The following is a 19,179-nucleotide window of genomic DNA, read 5'->3' on the forward strand; positions in this document are numbered from 1 at the left end:
TTGATAACTTTTTGCCCCTTCTGCAATGCATGATATTTAGCGAACTGTTTGTAGTTCCAGTGCATATCCATTACGTGCACTGAGCCAATCAGGGCAGTGAAATAGTTCAGAGCCGGGCATTACAGAAGAACCTGTTCTTACCAAAGCTGTTTCTTTCATAGATATTTCATTAGATATCCAACATTTTGCTAATTTTGTTTTCACCAAGTTGGATGTAAAATTTCTGTGAGATGGTGATGAAAAATGTAATGAACCAGTCCGTCAGATTTAGTCTAGTCCACTAGTGATATGGTCACCTTCGATTCTTTAAGGTCGAGGTAACCTTTTGCGGTCCTGCGCGTAATCTCTTGTGTAATTATCATATGGCATGTGTTGTCTCTGAAATGTTCTTGTTTTGCCTGGACCAAGGCATTAGAGTCATTGCAACTTCAATGTTTTCCTGTACTGCCTAGTCCCTGGTTAAGAACATAAGTAAAAAGTAAAAAGTAAAAAGTCAGACTTTTTACTGTGTTTACGCCAGTCCAACGCCGGCATACCCACATCATAAGAACATAAGAACATAAGAAATAGGAGCAGGAGTAGGCCATCTAGCCCTTCGAGCCTGCCCCGCCATTCAATAAGATCATGGCTGATCTGTCGTGGCTCAGTTCCACTTTCCCGCCCTCTCCCCATAACCCTTAATCCCCTTGCCTATCAAAAACCTATCAACCTGCGTCTTAAAAATATTTAGCGAGGCAGCCTCCACCATTTCAACGGGCAGAGAATTCCAGAGATTCACCACCCTTTGAGTGAAGAAGTTCCTCCTCAACTCCGTTCTAAACTGCCCCCGCTTTATCTTGAGGCTGTGCCCCCTAGTCCTACTGTCCATTCTGAGTGGGAAGAGTCTCTCCACCTCTATCCTATCCATCCCATTCATCATCTTATGTGTCTCAATGAGATCTCCCCTCATTCTTCTAAACTCTAACGAGTATAAGCCTAGTTTATTCAGCCTCTCCTCATAGTTCAACCCCCTCAACTCCGGTATCAGCCTAGTAAACCTCCTCTGCACTCCCTCCAAGGTCAAAATATCCTTGCGTAAGTGCGGCTACCAAAACTGCACACAGCTGCGGCCTCAGGGATCTCAGGTGTGCCTCAGGGATCTGTTTTGGGGCCACTGTTGTTTGTAATTTTTATTAATGATCTGGATGAGGGTATAGTTGGGTGGATTAGTAAATTTGCTGATGACACCAAAGTTGGAGGTGTGGTAGATTGTGAGGAAGGGTGTCATAGTCTGCAGGGAGACTTAGATAGGTTGCAGAGCTGGGCCGAGAGGTGGCGGATGGAATTTAATGCGGAGAAGTGTGAGGTAATTCACTTTGGTAGGAGCAACAGATGTGTCGAGTATAGGGCTAACGGGAGGACTTTGAATAGTGTGGATGAACAGAGGGATCTAGGTGTGTGTGTACATAGATCCCTGAAAGTTGGGAATCAAGTCGATAAGGTTGTCAAGAAGGCGTACGGTGTCTTGGCGTTTATTGGTAGGGGGATTGAATTTAGGAGTCGCAGTGTAATGTTGCAACTGTACACTACTCTAGTGCGGCCGCACTTGGAGTACTGTGTGCAGTTCTGGTCCCCGCATTACAAGAAGGATGTGGAGGCGTTGGAGAGGGTGCAGAGGAGGTTTACTAGGATGTTGCCTGGTATGGTGGGGAGGTCCTATGAGGAGAGACTGAGGGATCTAGGGTTGTTTTCGTTGGAAAGAAGGCGGCTAAGAGGGGATCTTATTGAAACATATAAGATGATTAGAGGTTTAGATAGGGTGGATAGTGATAGCCTTTTTCCTCGGATGGAGAAAGCTAGCACGAGGGGGCATGGCTTTAAATTAAGGGGGGGTAGCTACAGGACGGATGTCAGGGGTAGGTTCTTTACCCAGCGGGTGGTGAGGGATTGGAATGCCCTGCCTGCTGCAGTTGTAAATGCGTCTAGTTTGGGGGCGTTTAAGAGATCTCTGGATAGGTTTATGGACGAAAAGGGATTGGTATAGGCTAGTGGGTCATTGTTTTTGTAACTGGTCGGCGCAACATCGTGGGCCGAAGGGCCTGTTCTGCGCTGTAATGTTCTATGTTCTATGTTCTATGTTCACCAGTGCCCTGTACAGTTGCAGCAAGACCTCCCTACTTTTATATTCAATCCCCCTCGCGATGAAGGCCAGCATCCCATTCACCTTCCTGACCGCCTGCTGCACCTGCAGGCTGGGTTTTTGCAACTCATGCACAAGGACCCCGAGGTCCCTCTGCACCGTTGCATGCTTCAGTTTTTCGCTATGTAAGTAATAGTCCTTCCTACCATTATTCCTACCAAAGTGGACAACTTCACACTTGCTAACATTAAATTCCATTTGCCAGTTCCTGGCCCATTCGCCCAGCCTATCTAGATCCTTCTGCAGACTTTCCAAACCCTCCACACAATTTGCCTTTCCACCAATCTTGGTGTCATCAGCAAATTTCGACACCATACACTCGGTTCCCTCCTCCAGATCATCTATATAAATAGTAAATAGCTGAGGCCCCAGCACCGACCCCTGGGGCACTCCACTAGTCACCAACCGCCAATCCGAATAGCACCCATTGACCCCCACTCTCTGCCTCCTATTTGACAGCCAATCCCCTGTTCACGCTAACACCCTACCCCCAACTCCATGTCCCCTGACCTTCTGTAATAACCTCTTGTGCGGCACCTTATCAAACGCCTTCTGAAAATCAAGAAACACCACATCCACTGGCTCTCCTCTATCCACCGCCCTAGACACATGCTCATAGAACTCCAATAAATTCATCAGACACGACTTCCCCTTAACGAAACTGTGCTGTGTCTGCTCTATCAAACAATTCTCCTCAAGATGCCTCGCTATTTTCTCCTTGATCACAGATTCTAACATTTTTACCTACAACAGACGTTAAACTAACCGGCCTATAATTCCCTGCCTTTTGCCTGCCACCCTTCTTAAACAACAGCGTAACATTAGCCGTTTTCCAATCTTCCGGTACTTCCCCGGAATCCAGCGAGGTTTGGAAAATAATCATCAAGGCATCCACTATCACCTCCGCCATTTCTTTCAGAACCCTTGGATGCATTCCATCCGGTCCTGGGGACTTGCCCACAATCAGTCCCTCCAGTCTGTCGAGCACTGCCTCTCTAGTAACAATAATGTTATTCAGGCCCTCCACTCCTACCATCTTTCCATTGCTAACACCCGGCAAACTATTCACGTCCTCCTCCGTGAAGACCGAAACAAAAAAGTTATTCAAGGCCTCAGCCATTTCCCCATCCCTTATCACTAAGTCCCCCCTCTCGTCCTCTAAGAGTCCAACGTTCACCCTAGTCAGCCTCTTCCTTTTTATATATTTATAAAAACTCTTGCTATCCTTTTTTATATTTAGCGCTAGCTCAGCTTCATAGTTTATCTTACCCTTCTTTATCAACTTCTTCGTCATTCTTCGTTGATATTTAAACCTCTCCCAATCCTCTTCTCGCCCACTACTCTTAGCTACTCTAAACGCGTCGCTTTTAATTTAATACTCTCCTTTACCTCCTTCGTTATCCATGGCTGATTATCTCTCCTCCTACGATCCTTTTTAACCATCGGAATAAATTTCTGCTGACCACCAAGATAGATCTCCTTAAAGATCCTCCACTGCTCCTCAGCAGACCTACCTTCCAATGCGCTCCCCCAATCAACATTCGCCAATTCCTCTCTCATCCTATCGTACTCCCCTCTGTTCAAACAAAGGACACAGGTCCGGGAACCCACTTTCTCCTCCTCCAGCTGCATCAGAAACTCTACCATACAATGATCACTCTTCCCAAGAGGATCCTTCACCACAAGGTCCCTAATTCTACCTGCCTCATTACATAACACCAGATCCAAGATAGCTCGCTCCCTCGTCGGCTCCAACACACACTGTTCAAGGAAACTATCCCGGCAGCATTCCAAGAACTCTTCCTCAAGCCCACCGCGTCCAACATGGGTCGACCAATCAATATGTAGATTGAACTCCCCCGTAATTATCGCCGTTCCATTCCTGCACGCCGCATTTATTTGCGCGTTAACAGCCCACCCCACCTCCAGATCATTATTTGGGGGCCTATAGATGACACCCACCAGCGTCTTCCTCCCTTTGCTGTTCCTAATCTCCGCGCACAATGATTCCACTTTCTGCTTTTTGGCTCCTATATCATCCCTTACTACCACCCTGATGCTATCCTTAATCAGCAGAGCTATGCCCCCCCCCCCCTTTTTCCTCCCGTCTATCCTTCCTAAACACTTGATACCCCTGTACATTCAGCTCCCAGTCCCTGTCACCCTGCAGCCACGTCTCTGTAATAGCCACCAGATCATATCCGTTTGTGTCGATCTGTGCCACCAGCTCATTCACTTTATTCCGAATGCTTCGTGCATTCAGATAAAGTGCCTTCATCCCAGCCTTCACCTGGACCCTATTTGCAGGAACGCCACCAACCTTACTCACGCCCCCTACTCCCTTTATTATTGAGACATCCTTGGCCTCTTCCTGTACCTGTACCCTCTCCTTTACTTTCTACCCTGTAATTTCACCTACCCTCCCACCCTCTTTCCCCCCGCCCCCCCCCCCCCCCCCCAATTAGTTTAAAGCCCTATCTACAGTCCTATCTACATGATTTGCCAGGACTCTGGTCCCAGCACGGTTCAGACCAACCCCATCCCACCTGAACAGGTCCCACCTACCCCAATACTGGCGCCAATGCCCCATAAATGCAAACCCATTCCTCCCACACCAATCCCTGAGCCACCCATTCACTCCCTTAATCTTATCAACCCTACGCCCATCTGCACACAGTTCAGGCAGTAACCCGGAGATAACCACCTTGTCGGTTCTACTTTTTAATTCTGTTCCCAGCTTTTCATACTCCCTCCCCAGATCCTCAGTTCGCATTTTGCCTACGTCGTTGGCACCCACATGTACCACAACAACCGGGTTCTCACCCTCCCACTCCAGGTTTTTCTGCAGCCCAGATGTGACATCCTGGACCCGAGCACCAGGCAGACAACACACCCTTCTGAGCTCTTTGTCATTGTGACAAAGGATAGTGTCAATACCCTTAACCACACTATCCCCAATTACCACTACATTCCTTTTCACCTTCTCTTTGTCTATGTCCTGTGTCTGCATCACTGTACCATGTGCAGTTTGCTCACCAACCTCACAGCCCTCGTTCTTGTCCACACTGGAAGCAAGAACTTCAAACCTGTTATGCAAATTGAGAGGCTGAGGCATTTGGTCCCCACCCTCCTTCCTCCGGTCCCCACCCCCATTCCTCCAGTCCCCAACCTCCTTCCTCCTCTCAGCAGCCCCCTCCTGTTCCTGACCCTTAGAGTTAGCCAGTCTAGGGGGTGTGGATGTCTCTTGCACCCCATTATCAATGTCACCCTCCCTCCACCTGATGAGCCTCAATGTCTGTAGCTCAGAGGCCAGCTCATCTACTTTGAGCTGGAGTTCCTCCAGCTTACTGCAGACATGGTCACTGGGAAGGACTCTGGGGTCCACCAGCTCCCACATCATACAGAAACAGCACATCACATGCCCCTCCATTATTCCCTATAGTACTACTGAACACCGTTTTCAATGCAAACTTACCTGGCCCTTTTCTCCCCAGCCCTTTGACCCTAAGCCCTAGCAGCTCACTCTGCTGCCCGCTCCGACGCTGCCCGCTGTCTACAGCAGGCCTCCTTTTAAACCCAGCGCGGTTTAAAAGACTGCTTACCCACAAATCCCTGCTATCCACTCCCTTTGAATTCTTAAAGCGGTAGACACAAAAAGCCCGCGAAAATGCTTTTAAATGAATCTAACAGTTTTACAAGGTAAGTTCTTTACTAAACACTAAAAAGCCCGCGAAAATGCTTTTAAATGATTTAAACAGTTTTTTAACAAGTAATTTCTTACCTGACTCAGTGCTCCTTCACTCCGCCCGCTCCAGCGAACAATAATTTATCAAAGTTCGCTGGACACTGGGGTGGTTCCCACAGATTGGAAAACAGTAATGGGACTCCACTGTTTAAAAAGGAGGCAGACAAAAGGTGGGTAACTATAAGCTGGTTTAGCTTAACTTCTGTAGTAGGGAACATGCTTGAATCTATCATCAAGGAAGAAATAGCAAGACATCTGGATATAAATTGTCCCATGGGTTCATGAAGGGCAGGTCATGTTTGACAAATTTAGTGGAATTCTCTGACAATATTACATGTGCAGTGGACAATGGGGAATCTGTGAATGCGGTGTATCTGGATTTCCAGAAGGCATTTGACAAGGTGCCGCTCCAAAGACCGTTACATAAAGTGTTACAGGTAATATATTAGCATGGATAGAGGATTGGTTAACTAACAAAAAGCAAGGAGTGGGGGTAAATGGGTGTTTTTCTGGTTGGTGATCAGTGAATAGTGATGTGCCTCAGGGATTAGTGTTGGGACCACAATTGTTCAGGATTTACATAGATGATTTGGAGTTGGGACCAAGTGTAGTGTGTCAAAATTCGCAGATGACACTAAGATGGGTGGAAGAGCAAAAAGTGCAGAGGACGCTGAAAATCTGTAAAGGAATATAGGTAATCTAAGTGAGTGGGCGATGGTCTGGCAGATGAAGTATAAAGTTGGTAAATGTGAGGTCATCCATTTTGGTAGGAATAACAGCAAAATAGGTTATTATTTAAATGATAAAAATTGCAGCATGCTGCTGTGCAGAGGGACCTGGGTGTTCTTGTGCAGGAATCTCAAGGAGTTGGTTTGCAGGTGCAGCAGGTAATTAAGAAAGCAAATGGAATTTTGTCCTTCATTGCTAGAGGGATGGAGTTTTAAAACAACGAGATTATATTGCAGCTGAATAAGGTGCTGCTGAGGCCACACCTGGAGTACCGTGTACAGTTTTGGTCTCCTTACTTGAGAAAGCATATACTGGCAGTGGAGGGGATGCAGAGGAGATTCACTAAGTTGATTCTGGAGTTGAGAGGGCTGGCTTATGAGGAGCGACTCAGTAGACTGGGGTATACTCATTAGAATTCAGAAGAATGCGGAGGTGATAGTGGATGCCTTGGTGGTTATTTTCCAGACGTTGCTGGATTCCGGGAAAGTGCCGGAAGATTGGAAAGCAGCTAATGTTACGCCGTTGTTTAAGAAGGGTGCCAGGCAAAAGGCGGGGAATTATAGGCCGGTTAGTTTAACGTCTGTTGTTGGTAAAATGTTAGAATCCGTCATCAAGGAGGAAATAGCGAGGCATCTTGAGGGGAATTGCTTGATGGAGCAGACGCAGCACGGTTTCGTTAAGGGGAAGTCGTGTCTGACAAATTTACTGGAGTTCTATGAGGATGTGTCTAGGGCGGTGGATAGAGGAGAGCTGGTGGATGTGGTCTTTCTGGATTTTCAGAAGGCGTTTGACAAGGTACCACACAAGAGGTTATTGCAGAAGGTCAGGGGACATGGAGTTGGGGGTAGGGTGTTAGCGTGGATAGAGGATTGGTTGTCAAATAGGAGGCAGAGAGTGGGGGTCAACGGGTGCTATTCGGATTGGCGGTTGGTGACTAGTGGAGTGCCTCAGGGGTCGGTGCTGGGGCCTCAGCTATTTACCATTTATATAGATGATCTGGAGGAGGGAACCGAGTGTATGGTGTCGAAATTTGCTGATGACACCAAGATTGGTGGAAAGGCAAATTGCGCGGAGGGTGTGGAGAGTCTGCAGAACGATCTAGATAGGCTGGGCGAATGGGCCAGGAACTGGCAAATGGAATTTAATGTTGGCAAGTGTGAGGTGGTCCACTTTGGTAGGAATAATGGTAGGAAGGATTATTACTTACGTGGAGAAAAACTGCAGCAGGCGACGGTGCAGAGGGACCTCAGGGTCCTTGTGCATGAGTCGCAAAAACCCAGCCTGCAGGTGCAGCAGGCGGTCAGGAAGGTGAATGGGATGCTGGCCTTCATAGCGAGGGGGATTGAATATAAAAGTAGGGAGGTCTTGCTGCGGCTGTATAGGGCATTGGTGAGGCCGCAGCTAGAGTACTGTGTGCAGTTTTGGGCGCCGTACTTACGCAAGGATGTTTTAGCCTTGGAGGGAGTGCAGAGGAGGTTTACTGGGCTGATGCCAGAGTTGAGGGGGTTGAGCTATGAGGAGAGGCTGAATAAACTAGGCTTGTACTCGTTAGAGTTTAGAAGAATGAGGGGAGATCTCATTGAGACGTATAAGATGATGAATGGGATGGATAGGATAGAGGTGGAGAGACTCTTCCCGCTCAGAAAGGATAGTAGGACTAGGGGGCACAGCCTCAAGATAAAGGGGGGGCGGTTTAGAACGGAGTTGAGGAAGAACTTCTTCACTCAAAGGGTGGTGAATCTCTGGAATTCTCTGCCCGTTGAAGTGGTAGAGGCTGCCTCGCTAAATATTTTTAAGACGCGAGTTGATGGGTTTTTGATAAGCGAAGGGATTAAGGGTTATGGGGAGAGGGCGGGAATGTGGAACTGAGCCACGACAGATCAGCCATGATCTTATTGAATGGCGGGGCAGGCTCGAAGGGCCAGATGGCCTACTCCTGCTCCTATTTCTTATGTTCTTATGAGATCTTATAGAAACATATAAGATTATGAAGGGAATAGATTAGAGAGGAGCAGGAAAGTTGTTTCCACTGACAGGTGAAATTAGAACTAGGGGACATAGCCTCAAAATAAGGGGAACCAGATTTGGGACTGAGTTGAGGAAGAATTTCTTCACACAAAGGGTTGTGAATCTGTGGAATTCCCTGCCCAGTGAAGCAGTTGAGGCTACCTCATTGGATGTTTTTAAGGGAAGGATAGATACATTTTTGAACAGTAAAGGAATTAAGTGTTATGGTGAGTGGGTGGGTAAGCGGAGCTGAGCCCACAGAAAGATCAGCCATGATTTTATTGAATGGCTGAGCAGCTAGACGGGCCAGATGGCCTACTCCTGCTCCTAGTTCTTATGTTCTTATTTAGCATGGCCAGCCAACCTAACCCACACATCTTTGGAGTGTGGGAGGAAAATCCAGAAGAAACCCACGCAGACACGGGGAGAAGGTGCAAACTCCTCCACAGTGAGGCCAGAATTGAACTTGGGTCTCTGGTGTTGTGAGGCAGCAGTGTTAACCACCGTGCCACCGTGCCGCCCCGTGCCTCCCCTAACTGCAGCCTTTCAAGAATTACTGCTTCATGCAATTTTGCTACATGCGTCCAACCAATTTTTGGTCGCCGTACTTACGCAAGGATATTTTGGCCTTGGAGGGAGTGCAGAGGAGGTTTACTAGGCTGATACCGGAGTTGAGGGGGTTGAGCTATGAGGAGAGGCTGAATAAACTAGGCTTGTACTCGTTAGAGTTTAGAAGAATGAGGGGAGATCTCATTGAGACATATAAGATGATGAATGGGATGGATAGGATAGAGGTGGAGAGACTCTTCCCGCTCAGAAAGGACAGTAGGACTAGGGGGCACAGCCTCAAGATAAAGGGGGGGCGGTTTAGAACAGAGTTGAGGAAGAACTTCTTCACTCAAAGGGTGGTGAATCTCTGGAATTCTCTGCCCGTTGAAGTGGTGGAGGCTGCCTCGCTAAATATTTTTAAGACGCTGGTTGATGGGTTTTTGATAAGCGAGGGGATTAAGGGTTATGGGGAGAGAGCGGAAATGTGGAACTGAGCCACGACAGATCAGCCATGATCTTATTGAATGGCGGGGCAGGCTCGAAGGGCTAGATGGCCTACTCCTGCTCCTATTTCTTATGTTCTTATGTTCTTATTTCTAGGTCTAACTGACTGTTTACAAGTTCAGAGTGTCTATTCCAATGAAGCAATGTACCATGAAATAACATGGAGCTAGAATCAGATAATCGAGAACTTACGACACAGTTCTGATTATATATCCTTTTCACATGCTGGTTCCAAAGTTCTGTGAGTTGTCAGATATGTTAATGTCCTCTGCTTCTAACGCAACCTTTACAAAACCCTTGATAAATGAAAACAGGATTGTTTATAATTTTTATTGAATAACTGGTCTCACAAATGGAAATAAATGAGGGAATTTGTAAGAATGTTTCTTCGATTATTTGTACAAATCTCAGGCGTGGGGTTCGAATACAATTTTATGCCACTGAGGCTATAATGTTGCTAATCAACCAGCCTTGGTATGCGAGTTTTTGGGATATCTTACTATCGCCAGTTTCTATCGCAACTTAGATTCCATAAAATCCCTCCAGTGCAGAAGGAGTCTGCATCGACCACGATCCCACCCAGGCCCTATTCCCCCACAACCTGCTAATCCTCTGACATGAGGGTCAATTTAGCATGGCCAATCAACCTTACCCTCACATCTTTGGACTGTGGGAGGAAACTGGAGCACCCGGAGGAAACCCACTCGGACATGGAGAGAATGTGTACACAGACAAGTGACCTGAGGCCGGAATCGAACCCGGGTCCCTGGCTGAGGCAGCATTTCTAACCACAGTGCTACCATGCCGCCACTTGCATAGAAATATAGAAAGAGTAAATCACAAATTCCATTAGCTACGAGGAGAGGTTGGAGAAACTTGCTTTTTTTTCTCACTTGGAATGACCTGATAGAAGTCTATCAGGAGTAGGCCATCTAGCCCTTCGAGCCTGCCCCATCATTCAATAATCCAAGCTGATGAAAAATAAGTAGCATTTGAATGATATAACGAGTTACCTAACAGAGTTAGTAATTTTTAAACCAAATATTGAATTCAAAAAAAATACTTCTGACCACTTCCAGAATTTCCAAGCTGTATAACAGAAACGCATGCAGGCACAGGGAGAATGTGCAAACTCCACACAAATAGTGACCCGAGGCCGGAATTGAACCCAGGTCCCTGGCGCTGTGAGGCAGCAGCGCCACCGTACCTCCCCAAATCTCAGGTGAATATTTCAAGGACGTATAAGTGACATTAGTTTATCTTTCAGATGCTGGCTTACTTTATGGGTAGGTTTTTCCATTCCGTAGACAAAGTGTGGAACAATCGAACCCGCCCACAACTGGGATTATTTGCTCCCATCGAAAGCCCATAGACTTTTGACGAGGCTGTGGTGGCGGGTGGGAGAGTGGTGTAGTCCTTGCTGGGCATTGGGATGAGATCTTGCACCAGACCATCTACTCTCCTGCTCATTATTTAAAGTTTATTTATTTGTCACAAGAAAGCCTTCCGTTAACACTGCAGTGAAGCTACTGTGAAATTCCCCTAGTTGCCTCACTCTGGCGCCTGTTCAGGTAAATGCACCTAACCAGCACATCTTTCAGAATGTGGGAGGAAACCAGAGCACCCGGAGGGAACCCACAGAGACACAGGGACAACGTGCAAACTCCACACAGACAGGGACCCAAGACAGGGTATGTCTGGGTGCTCCAGTTTCCTCTCTCACTCCAAAGATGTGCAGGTTAAGTGGACTGGCCATGCTAAATTGCCTCTTAGTGTCAGGAGGACTAGCAAGGATAAATGCATAGGGTTATGGGGATAAGGCCTGTGTGGGATTATGGTCAGTGCAGACTCGATGGGCTGAATGGCCCTCCTCTGCACTGTAGGATTCTATGATTCTATGGCTGCCTATATGGAGTTTGCACATCCTCCCCATATCTGTGTGGGTTTCCTCCCGATGCTCCAGTTTCCTCCCACGGTCCAAAGATGTGTGGGTTAGGTTGATCAGCGAAGCTAAATTGCCCCTTTGTGTCAGGGGAACTAGTAAGAGTAAATACTTGCGGTTATGGGGATAGGGCCTGAGTGAGGATGTGGCTGGTGCAGACTTGATGGACTGAATGGCCTTCCATGCACTGTAGGGATCCTATGATTTCCCTCTTAATATTTTCTTCTCCAAGCCGAACAGTTACAGGTTCTTCAATCTATCCATGTAACACTCTTGTAAATCTTTTCTGTACCCTTTCTAATGACTTCACATCCTTCTTAAAATATGATGCTCAGATATGGACGCAGTCCCCCAGTTGAGGTTGAATCAATCTTTTGTAAGCATTCATCATAATTCCCTCGCTTTAGCCCTCGATTGCTCTATTTATGAAGCCCCGGGTCCCACTCGTCTTTTTAACCTATTTCTCAACCTGCCCTGCCACCTTCAATAGTTTGTGCAGATGTACACCCAGACCCTTGTGCTCCTGTACCCCTTTTAGAATTATACCCTTTATTTCATATTGCCTCACCTTTGCCTTCCTACCAAAATGTATCATTTCACACCTCAAGCATTGAATTTCATCTGCTACATGTCCACTTAATAAGAACATAAGAACATAAGAAGTAGGAACAGGAGTAGGCCAACTAGCCCTTCGAGCCTGCCCCACCATTCAATAAGATCATGGCTGATCTGTCGTGGCTCAGTTCCACATTCCCGCCCTCTCCCCATAACCCTTAATCCCCTCTCTTATCAAAAACCCATCAACCCGCTTCTTAAAAATATTTAGCGAGGTAGCCTCCACCACTTCAACGGGCAGAGAATTCCAGAGATTCACCACCCTTTGAGTGAAGAAGTTCCTCCTCAACTCCGTTCTAAACCGCCCCCCCTTTACCTTGAGGCTGTGCCCCCTAGTCCTACTATCCTTTCTGAGCGGGAAGAGTCTCTCCACTTCTACCCTATCCATCCCATTCATCATCTTATATGTCTCAATGAGATCTCCCCTCATTCTTCTAAACTCTAACGAGTACAAGCCTAATTTATTCAGCCTCTCCTCATAGCTCAACCCCCTCAACTCCGGCATCAGCCTAGTAAACCTCCTCTGCACTCCCTCCAAGGCCAAAATATCCTTGCGTAGGTACGGCGCCCAAAACTGCACACAGTACTCCAGCTGCGGCCTCACCAATGCCCTATACAGCCGCAGCAAGACCTCCCTACTTTTATATTCAATCCCCCTCGCGATGAAGGCCAGCATCCCATTCGCCTTCCTGACCACCTGCTGCACCTGCAGGCTGGGTTTTTGCGACTCATGCACAAGGACCCCGAGGTCCTTCTGCACCGTCGCCTGCTGCAGTTTTTCTCCACGTAAGTAATAATCCTTCCTACCATTATTCCTGCCAAAGTGGACCACCTCGCACTTGCCAACATTAAATTCCATTTGCCATTTCCTGGCCCATTCGCCCAGCCTATCTAGATCCTTCTGTAGACTCTCATCACCCTCTGCGCAATTTGCCGTTCCACCAATTTTGGTGTCATCAGCAAATTTCGACACCCTCCACCAACCTCTGAATGTTCTCTTGATATCTGTCACGGTTCCTCATAGATTATAACACTTCCACTACCTGCAAGGTCTGAAATTGTGCCTGCCACACTCAGTCATGCTTTAACTGCGCTGACCGCACAAACCACATCAAGGTCATTAGCCTGATCAGCCTGTTATCTCACTCAATCAGATTAATTCAACATGACTCATTTGTTTAACATGTTCATATCGGCTTTCTATAATTTATCGACATTTGCCCAATTGACTTTCAGAACCTATCTGGGTGGCATGGTGGCACAGTGGTTAGCACTCCTACCTCACAGCATCAGGGACCCAGCTTCAATCCAGCTTGTCCGTATGGGGATGGTGCATTATACCCATGGGGTGGCACGGTGGCACAATGGTTAGCACTGCTGCCTTTTAGCTCCAGGGACCTGGGTTCAATTCCAGCCTCGGGTCACTATTTGTGTGAAGTCTGTACATTCTCCCCATGTCTGCTTGGGTTTCCTCCAGACGCTCCGGTTTTCTCCCACAGTCTAAACTCTTGGGCAATTTAGCATGACCAATCAACCAATCAACCGGGTTTGGTTGATTGGTCATGCTAAATTGCCCCTGAGTGTCCCAGGATGCGTAGAGTTAGAAGGATTAGCGGCGTAAATATGTGGGGTGACGGGGTTAGGGCCGAGGTGGGACTGTTATCGGTGCATACTTGAAGGGCCGAGTGGCCTCCTTCTGCACTATAAGGATTCTATGGTCAGTGTGGGTTTCTTCTGGGTGCTCTGGTTTCCTCCCACACTGCAGACGTGTGCAGGTTAGTTAGATTGGCCATGCTAAATTGCCCCTTAATGTTCCAAGATGTGTACATCAGGCTGATTAGCCATGGTTAATGTGTGAGGTTATGGGGATATGGTGGGGGACAGGGTGTGTGTAAGATACTCTGAGGGGAGTTAGCAGGGTAAATATATGTGATGATGGGAATAGGGACTAGGGATTATTGCTGCTGCAGACTCAATGGCCTGAAGGGCCTCCTTCTGCACTGTAGGGATTCTACAGCCAGAATTTTACCATCCCACCTACCACGGCAATTGGATCAGGTGAGGGACGGGCCATGGGAAAGTCTTTTGACCTCAGGCAGGATTTTACGGTTTTGGAATGAGTGAGGCCGTAAAATCCCACCCATGGTCTATGATTCTTTGATCTGCAGCTCAAGCTAGAACAGCTGAACCCCATCTATTGACACTTGCTGTGCAAGTTATAGCAAATCTGCAGCGTATCATCTACTAACACGGTCCTTCTGCTATTAAAGTATTGCACCTGACTAACAACTCGGAGCCTAAGTGATCACAGAAGCGTTACGATGTCTGATTTTGAGTTGAATTTGATTTTGATTTGAATTATTATTGTCACATGTATTAACATACAGTGAAAAGTATTGTTTCTTGAGCGCTGCACAGACAAAACATACCGTTCATTGAGAAGGAAAGGATAGAATGCAGAATGTAGTGTTGCAGTCATAGCTCAGGTGTAGAGAAAGATCAACTTAATGCAAGGTAGGCCCATTCAAAAGTCTGATGGAAGCAGGGAAGAGGCTGTTCTCGAGTTGATTGGTACATAACCTCAGACTTTTGTATCTTTTTCCCGACGGAAGAAGGTGGAAGAGTGAGTGTCCGGGGTGCATGGGGTCCTTAATTAGGCTGGCTGCTTTTCCAAGGCAGTTGGAAGTGTAGACAGAATCAATGGATGTTATTTTCTCTTTTGTTTGGAAAGCTGGGGTAAATGCATTGGGTTATGGGGATAGGGCCTGGGTGGGATTGTGGTCGGTGCAGACTCGATGGGCCGAATAGCTTCCCTCTGCATTGTAGGGATTCTATGATTCTATAGTGGATACTGAACATTGAGTAAATTTCAGGAAGAGGTTGTCAGATTTTTACTTAGTAAGGGTGTGAAGGGTGATGGTGAATGGGTAGGAAAATGGAGTGGAAGCCAAGATGAGATCAACCATGGTTGTATTGAATGGCGGAGCAGGCTCAAGGGGCTCAGTTGTCAACTTCTGCTCCTAGTTCATATGTAATGCATGAGGAGAATTTGACTTGGCCAAAGTTGGTGATGTAAACATAGAACAATTCAAGGTAATGGCTAAGTAGATGGAAATTAATATCCAAAGTCAAACAGGAAGTCCATTTCTACTAGCACTGGCTAGTAAATGGCTATGAGGTAAGGTCAGATTCCCCCCAACCACTGCAATCTGTCTCAGTTCTCAATCTTTCTAGTTGGGTGGCACAGTGGCACAGTGGTTAGCATTGCTGCCTCACAGCGCCAGGGAGCCAGGGTCTATTCCTAGCTTGGGTCACTGTCTGTGCGGAGTCTACATATTCTCCCAGTGCCTGTGCGAGTTTCCTCCGGGTGCTCTGGTTTCCTCCCACAGTCCAAAAATGTACAGGTTAGGTTGATTGACCATGCTAAATTACCCCTTGGCATCCCAGGGTGTGTATTTTAGAGAGATTAGCAGGGTAAATATGTGAGATTTTGGGGATAGGGCCTGGGTGGGATTGTTGTCAGTGCAGACGTGATGAGTAGAATGGCTTCCTTCTGTACTTTATGGATTCAATGATTTCTGTGCCTGTAAATCCCCCTGATTTCTCTAACTCAAAATTATGCATTCTCTCTCCCTGTCTTTCTCTAAATGCGGACCAAGCCTTTGGGCCTCACTCCAGATTTGGAACAGGTAGAAGTTACAAAACCAGAAACAAACAAAGTTACATGAACCAAAAATCACCTAGAAAAGTGGAGACTAGAGATTGAATTTCAGGCAAAAGAGACAAAGGGAATTCCGAAAAGACAGAGAGAGAGGAAAGAATTCCAGCAAAAATAGAAACAAAGGGAATTCCGAGAGGAGAGAAAGAGAAAAAGAGCTGATTTTCAATAGTATTTTGGGAGGACTGGTCTCTTTCCACAGGTGGTGGCAAGATTTGTAAGTGTATTTCTCTATGTGCGAGGTTGCTTCATTATGGGTAATGGGAAGACATGCTGAGGAGATGGAGACAAGACAACCTCATCTTCTGTCAGAGGGTGAATTTCCTGGAGACAATCCATTCGGAGATAGATAGCTGTACAGGATCCTGCAGCTTCACAAGCACAAAAGGCTCTACCACATCTTCTGTGCTGACCTTCAAGACTGGTGGGATAAAGACTGGGACTGAAGTATAAGTGCCTAATGACTTTCAGCTCTGGAAGGTACCAGCTCTTTTCCTACCATTTAGAAAATGCTCTGCACATCTGTTCCTTCAGCCGAAATGTATGACCTCCCATTTTTCTACATTATATTTCATCTTCCACTTCTTACCCCATCACTTAGTGTATCTAACCCTTATCATGTTCGTCTGTGGCAAGTAAATAGATGTGATGCAACCTTTCGTCCCTGTGCTCCTGCTACTCTTGCTATAGAAACCATCCACTGGGGTGAATGAACCATCCACTTGAGTTACGATCAGTCATCTTTTATAATTCTGTTGCCAAGAAGCTCTAGAAGATTTTAATTTTCCATTCAGGAGGAATGATTGTGGTTACACATGACTACCAACCATCTCCCCTCCTGCAATCCATGAATAGTTAACTAATCATTTCTTGCTCCAATGCATACCTATTATGTGCACTGAACCACCAAGGACAGAGATGTAGTTCAGAAAAACACATGTTAGGAGAAGATGTTCTTATCAAAACTGTTTCTTGTTATGTGGGCAATTTATGTGTCCAGCGTTTTGCCAACTTTGTTTTCTCCAAGTTTGACTATTCAACTCTGAGTCCATGATGCAAAATGTAGTGAACCATCAGATGAATGAACCAATGTATCATATTTAGTCCATTCCACAAGTGCACAATAACCTTTAATTCTTTAAGGTTGAGATAACTTCTTTAAGTCCTGCACTAAATCTTCTGAGCAATCCTCTTATGGTGCGTTATCCTTGACATGTTCGTATTGTGTCTTTCATAGAATCCATAGAATCCGTACAGTGTAGAAGGAGGCCATTTGGCCCATCGAGCCTACACTGACAACAATCTCACCTTATTCCCGTAACCCCCACACTACTAATCTGCCCCAAAACTAGGGTCAATTTAGCATGGCCAATCAACCTAATCCACATATCTTTGGACTGTAGAAGGAAACCGGAGCACCCAGAGGAAACCCATGCAAACACAGGTAGAATGTGCAAACTGCACACAGACAGTGACCCAAGCTGGCAATCAAACCTGCGCCAAGATCCTTGGCGCTGTGAGGCCGCAGTGCTAACCACTGTGCCACCATGACACCCAAGACTTTGTTATCTATGTATACTTTGTTCGAACTCTGTACTTGTCTGCACATTGGCTGTATTCAAAAGTCAAGCAGATTTCTTTTACAGACATTTAACTAGATTGACACTAACGCACATATACATTTCAAGCAGAAATTCCCAAAAAGTTGTTCTTTATTTCCTGCCAACTGTCATTTCCGAGGAGTTATCATTGGAGGCTGGGCTTCTTAGCGCAGTACCGATGCACATAAGATATTTTCAAACGTTCACTCTCTTCAGATAGACTATGTTAGAAATCTGCATGACTGCAGCCCTTCAAGAATTACTGCCTCATGCAATTTTGTTACATGTGCTTAACCAACTTCTAGATGTAACTGTCTGCAACCAGCCTCAGAGAGTCTATTCCAATGAAGGGTGCGCCATGAAACAACATGGTGTTAGAATCAGATAATTGAGTATCTACTCCGCAATTCTAGCTACAAATCATTTTTACGTGTGTGTTTCAAAGTGAATTATTGGATATCTTATTACTCATTACTTCGAGCGCAATCTTTTCAAGGCCTATAACAAGGAAAAAAAACATAAGATTTTCATTAATTAACTGAACATGGTAAAGGGCTCACAAATGGCAACGTATGTGGGAGTTTTAAGAACGTCAAGAAGCTTCATGATTTGATTTGATTTGATTTATTATTATCACATTTAGTGGTACACATTGAAAAGCATTGTTTCATGTGCACTACACAGACAAAGCATACCCTTCATAGAGAAGGAAAGGAGAGAGTGCAGAATGTAGTGTTACAGTCATAACTAGCATACAGAGAAAGATCAACTTTATGCAAGGTAGGTCCATTAAAAAGTCCGATGGCAGCCAGGAAGAAGCTGTTCTTGAGTCGGTTGGTACGGGTCCTCAGGCTTTTGTATCTTTTTTCTGATGGAGAATGGTGGAAGAGAGAATGTCTAAGGTGTGTGGGGTCCTTAATTACGCTGACTGCTTTTCCGAGGCAGCGGGAAGTGTAGACAGTGGGAGGCTGGTTCGAGTGATGGACTGGGCTTCGTTCACGACCCTTTGTAGTTTCAATGGCATCTTGATAAACCACATCTGGATTAATCTCTATGGAGAGAGACATTCTCCCTGTGATCACTGCCAATTAGTTGGCCCCTGTGCATTGCTATCTGATGCAGGTCAGTCAATCCTAGGATGAGCAGTGTATAAACAGGGCTATACTCTCTGGAGTTCAGAGGGATGAGAGATTACCACATTGAAACATACAAGATTCTGAAGAGATTAACAAGAAAGAATGAAAGGAATGAGTGAGGAATCCACACAGTTGACGTGGCCTTTTCATTCCAGCGACTTCTTCCTGCACACTGGAAATGTTGCAGATTTGACGTGAAAAGAAGTATTTTAGTTGTTAATGCATCTTGATCAAGATGGAGAACTGTTCGTCAAAATTTATGTCTTTTATATTTGTTTGGAATTTAATCAAAATGTTCTTACCAATCACTTCACTTGATGGTGGGATTATTGGTCATATTTCCGAGGAGTTGCAAATGGTGCCAAACATTGTGTGGTCATCAGCAAACATCCTCACTTCCAACCTTATAACAGGGGGAATGCATTGAAGCAGCTGAGAACTCCTGCAGTGACGT

Source organism: Carcharhinus amblyrhynchos, chromosome 22, assembly GCF_965287045.1.
Source record: "Carcharhinus amblyrhynchos chromosome 22, sCarAmb.v2.hapA, whole genome shotgun sequence".
NCBI lineage: Eukaryota > Metazoa > Chordata > Chondrichthyes > Carcharhiniformes > Carcharhinidae > Carcharhinus > Carcharhinus amblyrhynchos.